Consider the following 11,360-nt stretch of genomic DNA (forward strand, 5'->3'; position numbering starts at 1 on the left):
CGCGAACGATTTGCAAAAAATTCGGCTGTTCGAGGTTATGTTCGATAACTGTTCGTGCACCAAAAGCGTGTCCTGCATGTCTGGTGCTATTTAGAGCACCAATCATGCAGGGATTGTCTGCCACTCACTGTAATGCCACAGCCATGGTGGTTGTGGCATTACAGTGGTTGCCCAAATTGATGGGAACAGTGCTCACAGTGAAACATGAAAAGCCGGCAATTCAGCAGCGGCATACACCGGTACCCGACAATTTAGAACCGAAAGAATAAAGCATCACACATAGATTAGATAGAAACATGTCAGTCACATATATAAGAAGTACAGTGACAGTGTTGGTTACTGTACTTGTCATTTAGTGTTAAAGGATTTATTAAAAAAAATATTGGTGTTTTCATGCACCGTCTCTTTAAAAAAGCCGGCCGGCAATTCAGCAGCGGTACCCGACAATTTATAACAAAAAGAATAGAGCATCACACATAGATTAGATAGATAGAAACATGTCAGTCACATATATATGAAGAACAGTGACAGTGTTGATTACTGTACTTGTCAAAAAAATTGGCGTGGAGTTCCCCATAATTTTAGTCACTAGCGGTGGTTAAGCAGACGGCTGGGGCAGATGTTTGAAGCCTGGGAAGGGGGTAATACCCATGGAGCTTCCCAGGCTACTAATATCAGCCCCCAGCTGAATACCTAGCCTTTACTAGCTATTAAAATGGGGGACCCCCTAAAAAATGACGTGGGGTCCCCCATATTTTAATAGCTAGCAAAGGCTAGGCAGACAGCTGGGGGCTGATATTAATAGCCCAGGAAGGGTGCCATGAATATTGGCCCCCTCCCAGGCTAGAGACAACAGCCGTCAGCCGCCCCAGAAATGGCGCATCCATAGGATGCGCCAATCCTGGCACTTAGCCTCGCTCTTCCCACTGCCCTGTAGCGGTAGCAGTGGGGTAATAGGTTTGGGGTTGATGTCAGCTTATAATGCCAGCTGACATCAAGCCCAGGTTAGTAATGGAGAGGCGTCTATAAGACACCCCCATTACTAACCCCATAGTCAAAGTTACAAAAAGACACAAACACCCAGAATAAAGTCCTTTAATTGAAATAAACACACAATTCTTTATTGTTCTAAATGAAACCATACTTACCATCATGCCCATTCCAGCTGAAGCCAACGATCTCCTGCAATAAAAGTAAAATAATAAAGCAACATCATCCTTACCTTTCCATGGTTCCCACGACAGCTTCAGCTCTGCTACATTCACATGATAGGCTGGACCGCAGCAGAACGCTGCCATCCAGCTTGCCATGCGGCAGACACTAAGAAGCGCAGGCATGCTTGCGCTCCTCAGTGTCTGGCTGTGACGGCATCCAGATGAGCCCAGTTCATGTCCAATGAACTCAGCTCACCTCATGCACGTCACTGACAGCGTGGGAAAATTCTCCTGCGCATGCGGTGAGTGCAGGAGTATTTTCCCACGCTGTCAGTGACGTGCATGAGGTGAGCTCATGTCCAAAGAACTCAGCTCACCTCATGCACGTCACTGACAGCGTGGGAAAATTCTCAGCGCTTGAGCAGGAGAATTCTCCCACGCTGGGATGGCATTGAGGTGACAGGCTGGATCACAGGTGAGTGCTGCCATCCAGCATGCCATCCTTCATAGACACTGCAGAGCGCAGGCATGCTTGCGCTCTGCAGTGTCTCTGAAGTACAGTAACCAACACTATCACTGTACTTATATATGTGACTGACATGTTTCTATCTATCTAATCTATGTGTGATGCTCTATTCTTTCTGTTATAAATTGTCGGGTACCGCTGTTGAATTGTCGGCCGACTTTTTTAAAGAGACGGTGCATGAAAACACTAATATTTTTTTTTAATAAATCCTTTAACACTAAATGACAAGTACAGTAACCAACACTGTCACTGTACTTCTTATATATGTGACTGACATGTTTCTATCTATCTAATCTATGTGTGATGCTCTATTCCTTCTTTTCTAAATTGTTGGGTACCGGTGTATGCCGCTGCTGAATAGCCGGCCGGCTTTTTTTTTTTAAAAGAGAGTGTCTTCTGAGCAGTTTGTCAGCTTTTGGACACCTTTGAAGGTGTTTTCTATGTGTTTCTATGTGTTTTTGTTTGCCTGCCATTGGTTTTAACGGTGTTCGACGAACAGTTCCACGAACATCCCGGTGTTCGACGAACCGAACCCAAACACTACGGGGTTGGCTCAACACTAATAAGGACATCTTCCCTTCCAAGCGCCCCTTAAGAGAAACTACATTATGTAGCAGATCCCACTGTAAAACCCTGGAATGGTATTGTGCTCACAGAACCCACGATATCAGGGTACCCAACAGGTACATTGCACCTCCAAGGGACATGACCGAATTTGCTATGGCTTTCTTCACCGGGCCCCTCATTTATCGTATTTTAGCTTCCGGGAGGTAGCATTCTTGAGATTCGCAATCCCCAAAAACTGCTGAACTGTCGAGTAATCTGGATCGTGTGCTCGCGATTCCGGACGAAATCCGTGACACAGTGACGGCAGGGTGAGATATTGCGTGATCTCCACAGTGCCGTCTCTGAGGAATCCCTGACGCTGTGCATTAAAAAGAATATTGCACAGTGACAAGATCCTGCTGAGCCACTGAGAGTTAGAATTGACAACCGACACATGCGCAGAGTAGCAGGGACTAGCCCAGCCCCTGAAACAGGCATCACTGATGACGCTTCATTCAGGGTGGGGAAAGAGGCAGCAGCAGGGACCGCAGCCTCTGCTCCCTGATCACGTCCGTCTTCATATCCCAGGATGCACTGGGGATTTTCAAACTAAATGTTATCAAACAGGAAGTTGGTAAAAAAAAACAAAATATATACACACATACAAACACACCCCAGTTAGATAAATTTAGATTAACTTCTAATTAAAGTATATTAGAAAAGCAATTACCATATTTTTCGGACTATATGACGCACCGGACCATAAGACGCACCTAGGTTTTAGAGGAGGAAAATAAAAAAAAAATTAAGCAAAAAATTGTTCATGATGCACTTTTAAGGGGGAGGGGGGTCTTCTGCTGACACTGGTAAAGGAGTAATACCCAATTCTGACAAAATCCCCCATTCCGGTACGCACGGCACCCCTCATCCCCCATCCCGGTAAGTACGGCACCCCTCATCCCCCATCCCGGTACGCACGGCACCCCTCATCCCCCATCCCCGTACGCACGGCACCCCTCATCCCCCATCCCCGGTACGCACGGCACCCCTCATCCCCCATCCCCGATACGCACGGCACCCCTCATCCCCCATCCACGGTACGCACGGCACCCCTCATCCCCCATCCCCGGTACGCACGGCACCCCTCATCCCCCATCCCGGTACGCACGGCACCCCTCATCCCCCATCCTAGTATGCATGGCACTCCTCATCCCCGTCCCGGTATGCATGGCACCCCCCCCTCATCCCCGTCCCGGTATGCATGGCACCCCTCATCCCCGTCCCGGTATGCATGGCACCCCTCATCCCAGTCCTGGTATGCATGGCACCCCTAATCTCCATCTTGGAATGCATGGCACCCCTAATCCCTATCCTAGTATGCATGGCACCCCTAATCCCTATCCTAGTATGCATGGCACCCCTAATCCCCATCCTAGTATGCATGGCACCCCTAATCCCTATCCTAGTATGCATGGCCCCCCCTAATCCCTATCCTGTTATGTATGGCCCCCTTATCTTTATCCTGTTATGTAAGGCCCCCCTCAGCCTTACCCTGGTATGTATGGTCCCCTCATCCTTACCCTGGTATGTATGGCCCCCTCATCCTTACCCTGGTATGCATGGTCCCCCTAATCCCCATCAGGCTGCACATAAAAAAAAATAAACACTCATACTCACCTTTCTTCTCTCTCCTCCAGCGCTGCATCCTGTCTGCCCGCACTGATCTCTCCATGTGAGCCGCGCATGACGTCACTGCCATGCGCGGCTCACATGGAGAGATCAGCTGCTGGAAGTCACTGCTTCCCATGCCGGGTCTGTGTGCGCGGGGAGCAGTGACTTCACTCTCCTTCATAGCCGGCACACAGCTTAGCCGCGCTGCGGCTCCTGCTGCTGCCGGGCTATAGCGTGTGCCCGCTTATTAAAGGGCATGAATATTCACCCCCTCCCCACGCCCATGGGCGTGGAGAGAGGTTGAATATTCATGCCCTTAAACAGCGGGCACAGGCGATTCCGGCAGCAGCAGGAGTCGCAGCGCAGTGAATATTCATTTTATTTAGCAGCGGGGACAGTGTAGGCTGCAGCGGGCGGCCGCTGCCTCCTGTGCCCCGCTACCCACACACACACACACATATATATATATACCCACCCCCCCAACATTCGGACTATAAGACGCACCCCCCATTTTCCTCCAAAATTTTGGAAGAAAAAAGTGCGTCTTATAGTCCGAAAAATACGGTAGATTATTAAATTAAATAGAGATTTAGGATTAAATCAGTGTTGGTTTCGGACAAGCCCTTTAAATTGTTAATTGAAATAAAAACAGTTCCCCGTTGTATTAATAAGGCAGTGATTCCAACTGTATTACCACTGGGAGACCCCCAACTCACACTCCTATTTCCCGAGTGCCTTCCACGCCAAGCTTGGTTATGGAGGCTTTGGATTACTATCCATACTGTTCAGCACAGATCATGCTTCTTATGTCTTCATCAATCCCCCAGAACACAGCCCTGCATTACAGCGTCCTTCAGGCTTTGTCCAATTATTTTCTCCAAATTTGTTTGCCGATCAGTGGCAAGAGGCTGTTGAGCTACTCAATCTCCTTGTTCCTTTGGAAAATTGGCACACTCTTGCATATAACAGTAGAGAATGGCCAAATCTTACGGAGACACTGGTAGATCGCAACGAAACATGGAGAGAGCAGATGTTCAGCAGTGAACTTGGAGTCTCCCTCCTCTATGAAGCTTTGCCGTACACATCTGACTTACTCGTGAGGACTTCTCGTAATTCACATGTGCAAAAATAGTTCAATCCACAACTAAAACGCTTGAACCAACTCGTGGAAAACTGGATAAAGATAGATAAAAGGCACATTACCTGTGGGTAGCCCAAGTGTGAAGTAATTGTCAGGTCCAGGATTGAACTGGGCGATGCGATTACTTATGTATTTTGCTGCCCATTCGCAGCCCGAGCATAGTCATCAAGAATCACCAGCCGCATGATTGTGCCCACAAGCTCTCGCCTGGCAGCATGTGGCTAACAAACTGAAAAGAGAAGCGATACACAAGATAAGAGGTGACACAATAATATACAAAAGAGGTAACACAATAATACACAGTCGGCAAGTTTGGAGACTGAAACACATTCTGGCTTTCATAAAGTTTGCTGCTTCAGTTTTTATAGTGTCAATTTGCATTAACTGCAGATTGTTATGAAGAATGATCAGATGAATTGTTAAAAAAAAAAAAATGCATATTAATTTTTCCCCAAGGAAATTACTTAACCACAAAACCCCCATTTCCACAGTCATGCTTACTGAATTACAAGAGCAGGCTGGTGCTTCAAATCATTGTCTTCTGACTACCTTCAAGGAAACATGTGCAGTCATCATTGCTTTGCAGGCAAGGCCATTGCTGCTTGTAAGATTGCCCCTAGATCAACCATTTATGGGATCATTAAGAATTTAGTCTGCGGTGCATCATATACGTGTTGTGACGGATCAGCTCTTGGGTAGGTGCAGGTTCACACAGGAATGCAGTCCGCAGGTTCCAAAACAAACTGGTGGTTTATTAAATGTCCATAAACCAACCAGGAAAACAAAACATAACAGCTCTTTCAGCTGCTCGTAAAACTCGGCCTTTTAATCCGGGCCCACTAACTCCCTACACTATGTGTGCTGGAGCCTGCTTCTCCATGTCCTACATCACCAAAGCTTGGCACTTCGGGGACACATACCTCCCGTCCACGACCTGTCCGGCAGCAACCTTACATACCCCCCCTCTGCCCAAAGCAGGGGGGGCTTGGCACCTTCTGCCACCATACAACAGATACACAAAAGGTATAACGCAGTGTTTCCCAAACCCCATCCTCACAGACCCCACAGGTCATATTTTCAGGATCTCCTTAGTATTACACAGGTGATTGAAGTATCATCAAGGCATCGGGAATTTTCTCACCTGTGCAATACTAAGGAGATTCTGAAAACATGACCTATGGGGTCCCCCGCTTCCCCAATCCCACTAACAGGAGCTCTATGGAACGCTCTCTCCGTCTGCAACAAACTTTCCTACATCCATGACCTTTTCATTATTAACAAACTTTCCTTCCTTGGCATCAATGGTACCTGACTCACCCCCTCTGACATGGCCTCTCCAGCTGCACTTTCATATGTTGGATTCCACCTTTCCCACACCCCTCGCCTCATCGGCAAGCATGGCAAAGGAGTTTGTTTTCTCCTGTCAGATAACTGTACTCTGCTGCCCGACTAATCCACCTGTCCCCCCCCGCTATTCCCTGGCCTCTCCCCTCTGTCAATCCCTTCACTGGCTCCCCATTATCTAGAGACTCCAGTTGAAAACCCTAACCATGACATACCAAGCCATCCACAACCTGTCTCCTCCATATAACTGTGACTTAGTGTCCCGGTACTTACCTGCACGCAACCTCCAATCCTCACAAGATCTCCTTCTCTACTCCCCTCTTATCTCCTCTTCCCACAATCGCACGCAAGATTTCTCCCATGCATCCCCCTACTCTAGAACTCTCTACCCCAATATATCAGACTGTTGCCAACCGTGGAAACCTTCAAAAGGAAGCTGAAGATCCACCTCTTCTGACAAGCCTATGTGGCACCCCAGGGGTCTGGTTTCCACAGTAACAGCAATGTTATGTCTGAGAGCAGGTGGGAGGTCTCTTGGTCAGGAATCCTATGCATGCCACACCTCCTGCCCAGTCCTGGGAGGGGAAGAACTTCCCCTATATAAACCTGGGGCTGAGGCAGGGTTAGAGAGTTCAGAGGGAGAGTTCAGCCAGGAGGGCTGACAGGGAGCTGTGGCTCCGGCTGGGCCCAGCTCCTGGGCCATGCCAGAAGTAGAGACAGAGAAGAGAAGCAGCTATGGGAAGAAACAACAGGAGCTCTGTGGGAGCAGTGTTACAAGGAGTCAGGGGCTGGCAGCTGCAGAGCTCGCCCTGACTGAGAAGATTTCTTACCAGACCCGGAGTCCGAGGCTGTGGGGACTAACTCCTACCCAGCAGCAGAATCCGTCAGGCAGGGGATTTCAGGTCCTCTGGCCAAGAAACCCGAAGGCACGGTCACACGCATGGGACCAGCACCGCCGTCGTGGAGCGGAAGCTACTAGAAGGCCCCGAGTCACCGGCCATACGGGTGAGCACCACACGGTACACTCAGGGACGTGGGCTACTTATACCCGCCTCTAGCAAGGTAGCCAGAAGAGTATCGTTAGTTTGGGAGGCCTACAACTCCGCCTGGCCAGGGGAGATCCCATCTGCTCAAGGACTGACCAGGCCCCAATCGCTAGCCAGTACTCCGGGAGGGTCTATCGTTGTCACCAGTAAAGACCCTGAACTACACCGTACCGTCTCCGAGTGGTTCCTGCTACCCCCATCATCCACGTCGGCTGCCCTGAGGCCATACCCCTCCCGTTGGGGGTTATACTATCACGCTGCACAATCCTACCACCGGCCTCAGCGGTCTGCCCTGCAGCAGCAGCTCCTTAGCTGTACTCAACGGGTGGCGTAGTCGTCCAACATCTACCGCTGATACAGCGCCACTTAGTCTGACTCCCTGGGCACGGACCGGATCACCGCCACGAGACTACAACCCTCAAAAGATCCGGCTCCGGGTAAGCTCCCGCGTGCGCAACGCTGCGCGACACAGGCCCAGGGGTGCGTCAGCTTTTGGCGTAGTCGGCAGGATCTCGTGCCCGCAACCACCGGGTACTGCGTGCCTGAAAAAGACTGTTCAAACTTACCAGTGGTGAAGATTCCCGCCATCCGGCGCCATCTTCTGTCTTCTTCCCGCCATCCGCGAAGTTTTCCCGCCATCCGGCGCCATCTTCTGCCTTCTTCCCGCCATCCATGGAGTTTTCCCGCCGTTGGACGCCATCTTGAAGACGCCGCGTGGGAAGAAGAGGGGCGTGGACTCCGAAAGCGCGCGAGAACTGAAGCCCCGCCTCACGTCCGGACGTTGCGTAAGGTCCTGGAAGGAGCCCAGCAGACGCCGACGTCACAGGAGCGCGACGGAAGGTCCTCAACCCTGACGATCCACTGCGGAGCCGCGGCCTACGGAAGAGGATCATCGCAAGGTAGGCCACGGTCCACTAGGGGGGAGAAGGATGCCGGATATGGAGGAGAGCTTCACCGCTTCAACCCCCGCCAGCGCCACCGCTGTTGCGGTCATGCCTTTCACCATGCCCTATATCCCGGGGGCAGCCTGGCTACCCCAGTACTCAGGGGAGTCACATACCCTGCATGACTTTAGAGAAAAGCTGGATAGCCTCTTCCAGGTGTACCCCCTCACAGAGGAGCAAAAAGTGAGCATCCTGGTGGCCCAATTAACCGGGGCAGCCCAAAGGGAGGTAAAGTCCTGGCCACCTGGGAGGAGGACTGTCGCAGAGATACTAACCCAGCTAACCGAGGAGGAGCTGCAGTACTACCAATACGAGGAAAGCCAAGAGGACCCGGACGGGTCTGAGGACTACCCTCAGGAGGGAGCACAAAGAGGACATAGCTACTGAAGGGAAGTAGCGTGAATAAAGAGCTGTAAATAGTTACCCGTAAGGGTACAAGGACTGCTGCTAATTAAAATATGGTCCCCGTTGGGATTAGTGAATTGTTCCCCATGTGCCCCTATCTTAAACCAGGCTGAGGACTGTGAGCAGCCATTCCTTATCCCCACTGGCCGAGGACTGAGAGCGGCCATGTCCTGTAAATAATTATGTGTTTCTAGTAATTTATGGGAGTCTTTGGTGGATTTACCGGGAATCCTTTGTACATGGTTGGAGCGTAACCCAGGAATGGACTAAAGACTGTTAAGGACTCGGGGCAGGACAGACCCCTACCTGGTTACGTCTCCCTGTTTTGGTGAAATGGATACCTTGCTTTTCTTCAAAAACTGCACCCGGTTGCGGACACGCCGTGACCATCTTTATATGTTTTTCTTATTGTACTATTATTGTTTATACCTTGTTATGTTTAAAAATATGTTTAGTCCCGGAGTACTAAATTTCACTAGGGGGGAATGTGGCACCCCAGGGGTCTGGTTTCCACAGTAACAGCAATGTTATGTCTGAGAGCAGGTGGGAGGTCTCTTGGTCAGGAATCCTATGCATGCCACACCTCCTGCCCAGTCCTGGGAGGGGAAGAACTTCCTCTATATAAACCTGGGGCTGAGGCAGGGTTAGAGAGTTCAGAGGGAGAGTTCAGCCAGGAGGGCTGACAGGGAGCTGTGGCTCCGGCTGGGCCCAGCTCCTGGGCCATGCCAGAAGTAGAGACAGAGAAGAGAAGCAGCTATGGGAAGAAACAACAGGAGCTCTGTGGGAGCAGTGTTACAAGGAGTCAGGGGCTGGCAGCTGCAGAGCTCGCCCTGACTGAAAAGATTTCTTACCGGACCCGGAGTCCGAGGCTGTGGGGACTAACTCCTACCCAGCAGCAGAATCCGTCAGGCAGGGGATTTCAGGTCCTCTGGCCAAGAAACCCGAAGGCACGGTCACACGCATGGGACCAGCACCGCCGTCGTGGAGCGGAAGCTACTAGAAGGCCCCGAGTCACCGGCCATACGGGTGAGCACCACACGGTACACTCAGGGACGTGGGCTACTTATACCCGCCTCTAGCAAGGTAGCCAGAAGAGTATCGTTAGTTTGGGAGGCCTACAACTCCGCCTGGCCAGGGGAGATCCCATCTGCTCAAGGACTGACCAGGCCCCAATCGCTAGCCAGTACTCCGGGAGGGTCTATCGTTGTCACCAGTAAAGACCCTGAACTACACCGTACCGTCTCCGAGTGGTTCCTGTTACCCCCATCATCCACGTCGGCTGCCCTGAGGCCATACCCCTCCCGTTGGGGGTTATACTATCACGCTGCACAATCCTACCACCGGCCTCAGCGGTCTGCCCTGCAGCAGCAGCTCCTTAGCTGTACTCAACGGGTGGCGTAGTCGTCCAACATCTACCGCTGATACAGCGCCACTTAGTCTGACTCCCTGGGCACGGACCGGATCACCGCCACGAGACTACAACCCTCAAAAGATCCGGCTCCGGGTAAGCTCCCGCGTGCGCAACGCTGCGCGACACAGGCCCAGGGGTGCGTCACCTACAATCTGCAGTAAGCACCGCTCCATCATACCACTGCACGACCAGCTCTACCCTCACCTACTGTATCCTCACCCATTCATTGTAGACTGTAAGCCCTCGCGGGCAAGGTCCTCACTCCTCCTGTACCAGTCGGTGATTCGTTTTTGTTCAAGATTATTGTACTTGTTTTTTGCTATGTATATCCCTTTTCACATGTAACGCTCCATGTAATAAAAGGCACTATAACAAATAATAACTTCATAGGGGGAGGTTAATTTGTTGTGAAGACTTCAGGACTCCAAAGAAAGTCCAGCAAGTCCCTGTATCACTTCCTACATAGGATTCAGCTATGGAATTGGTTCAACATCAGTGCAGAGCTCGTGTGCTTCAGTTGCACCTGAATGCAGATCTGTGTGCTTATGTGGCACCTAGACAAAGGGCCATGTGCTTCGGTGGAATCCGGACGCGGGGCAGAGTGCTTCGGTGCCACCCAGACACGAGACCTTGTGCTTCAGGGTCACTCGTACATGGAGCCGTGTGCTTCGATGGTACCCAGACGCCGATCTTAGTGCTTCAGTAGCACCGAGAAGCGGGGCCATGTGCTTCAGTGGTACACGGATGCGGGTCTGTGTGCTTCGGTGGCAACCAGACACGGGTCTGTGTGCTTCGGTGGCACTCGCATGTGGGGCCATGTGCTTCGGTTGCACCCGTACAGGTAGGCCGTATGCGTCGGTGGCACCCTGATGCGGGTGTGTATGCTTCGGTGGCACCCAGACACGGGTCTGTGTGCTTCGGTGACACCCATACAGGCAGGCCATGTGCTTCAATGGCACCCATACGCAGGCCGTGTGCTTCGGTGACACCCAGGTGCCGGGATATGTGCTTCAATGGCACCTGTAAGCGGGACCGTGTGTTTCGGTGGCAGCCGAATGCGGTATCTTGTGCTTCAATGGCACATGTACGCCGGGCCGTGCGCCTTGGTGGCAACCGGATGCCGGGCCGTGTTCTTCGGTGGCACCCGTACACGGGATTGTGAGCTTCGGTGG

The sequence above is a fragment of the Phyllobates terribilis genome, unplaced genomic scaffold (assembly GCF_046119375.1).
Source record: "Phyllobates terribilis strain yellow unplaced genomic scaffold, ASM4611937v1 Scaffold_529__1_contigs__length_1196974, whole genome shotgun sequence".
NCBI classification, from domain to species: Eukaryota; Metazoa; Chordata; class Amphibia; order Anura; family Dendrobatidae; genus Phyllobates; species Phyllobates terribilis.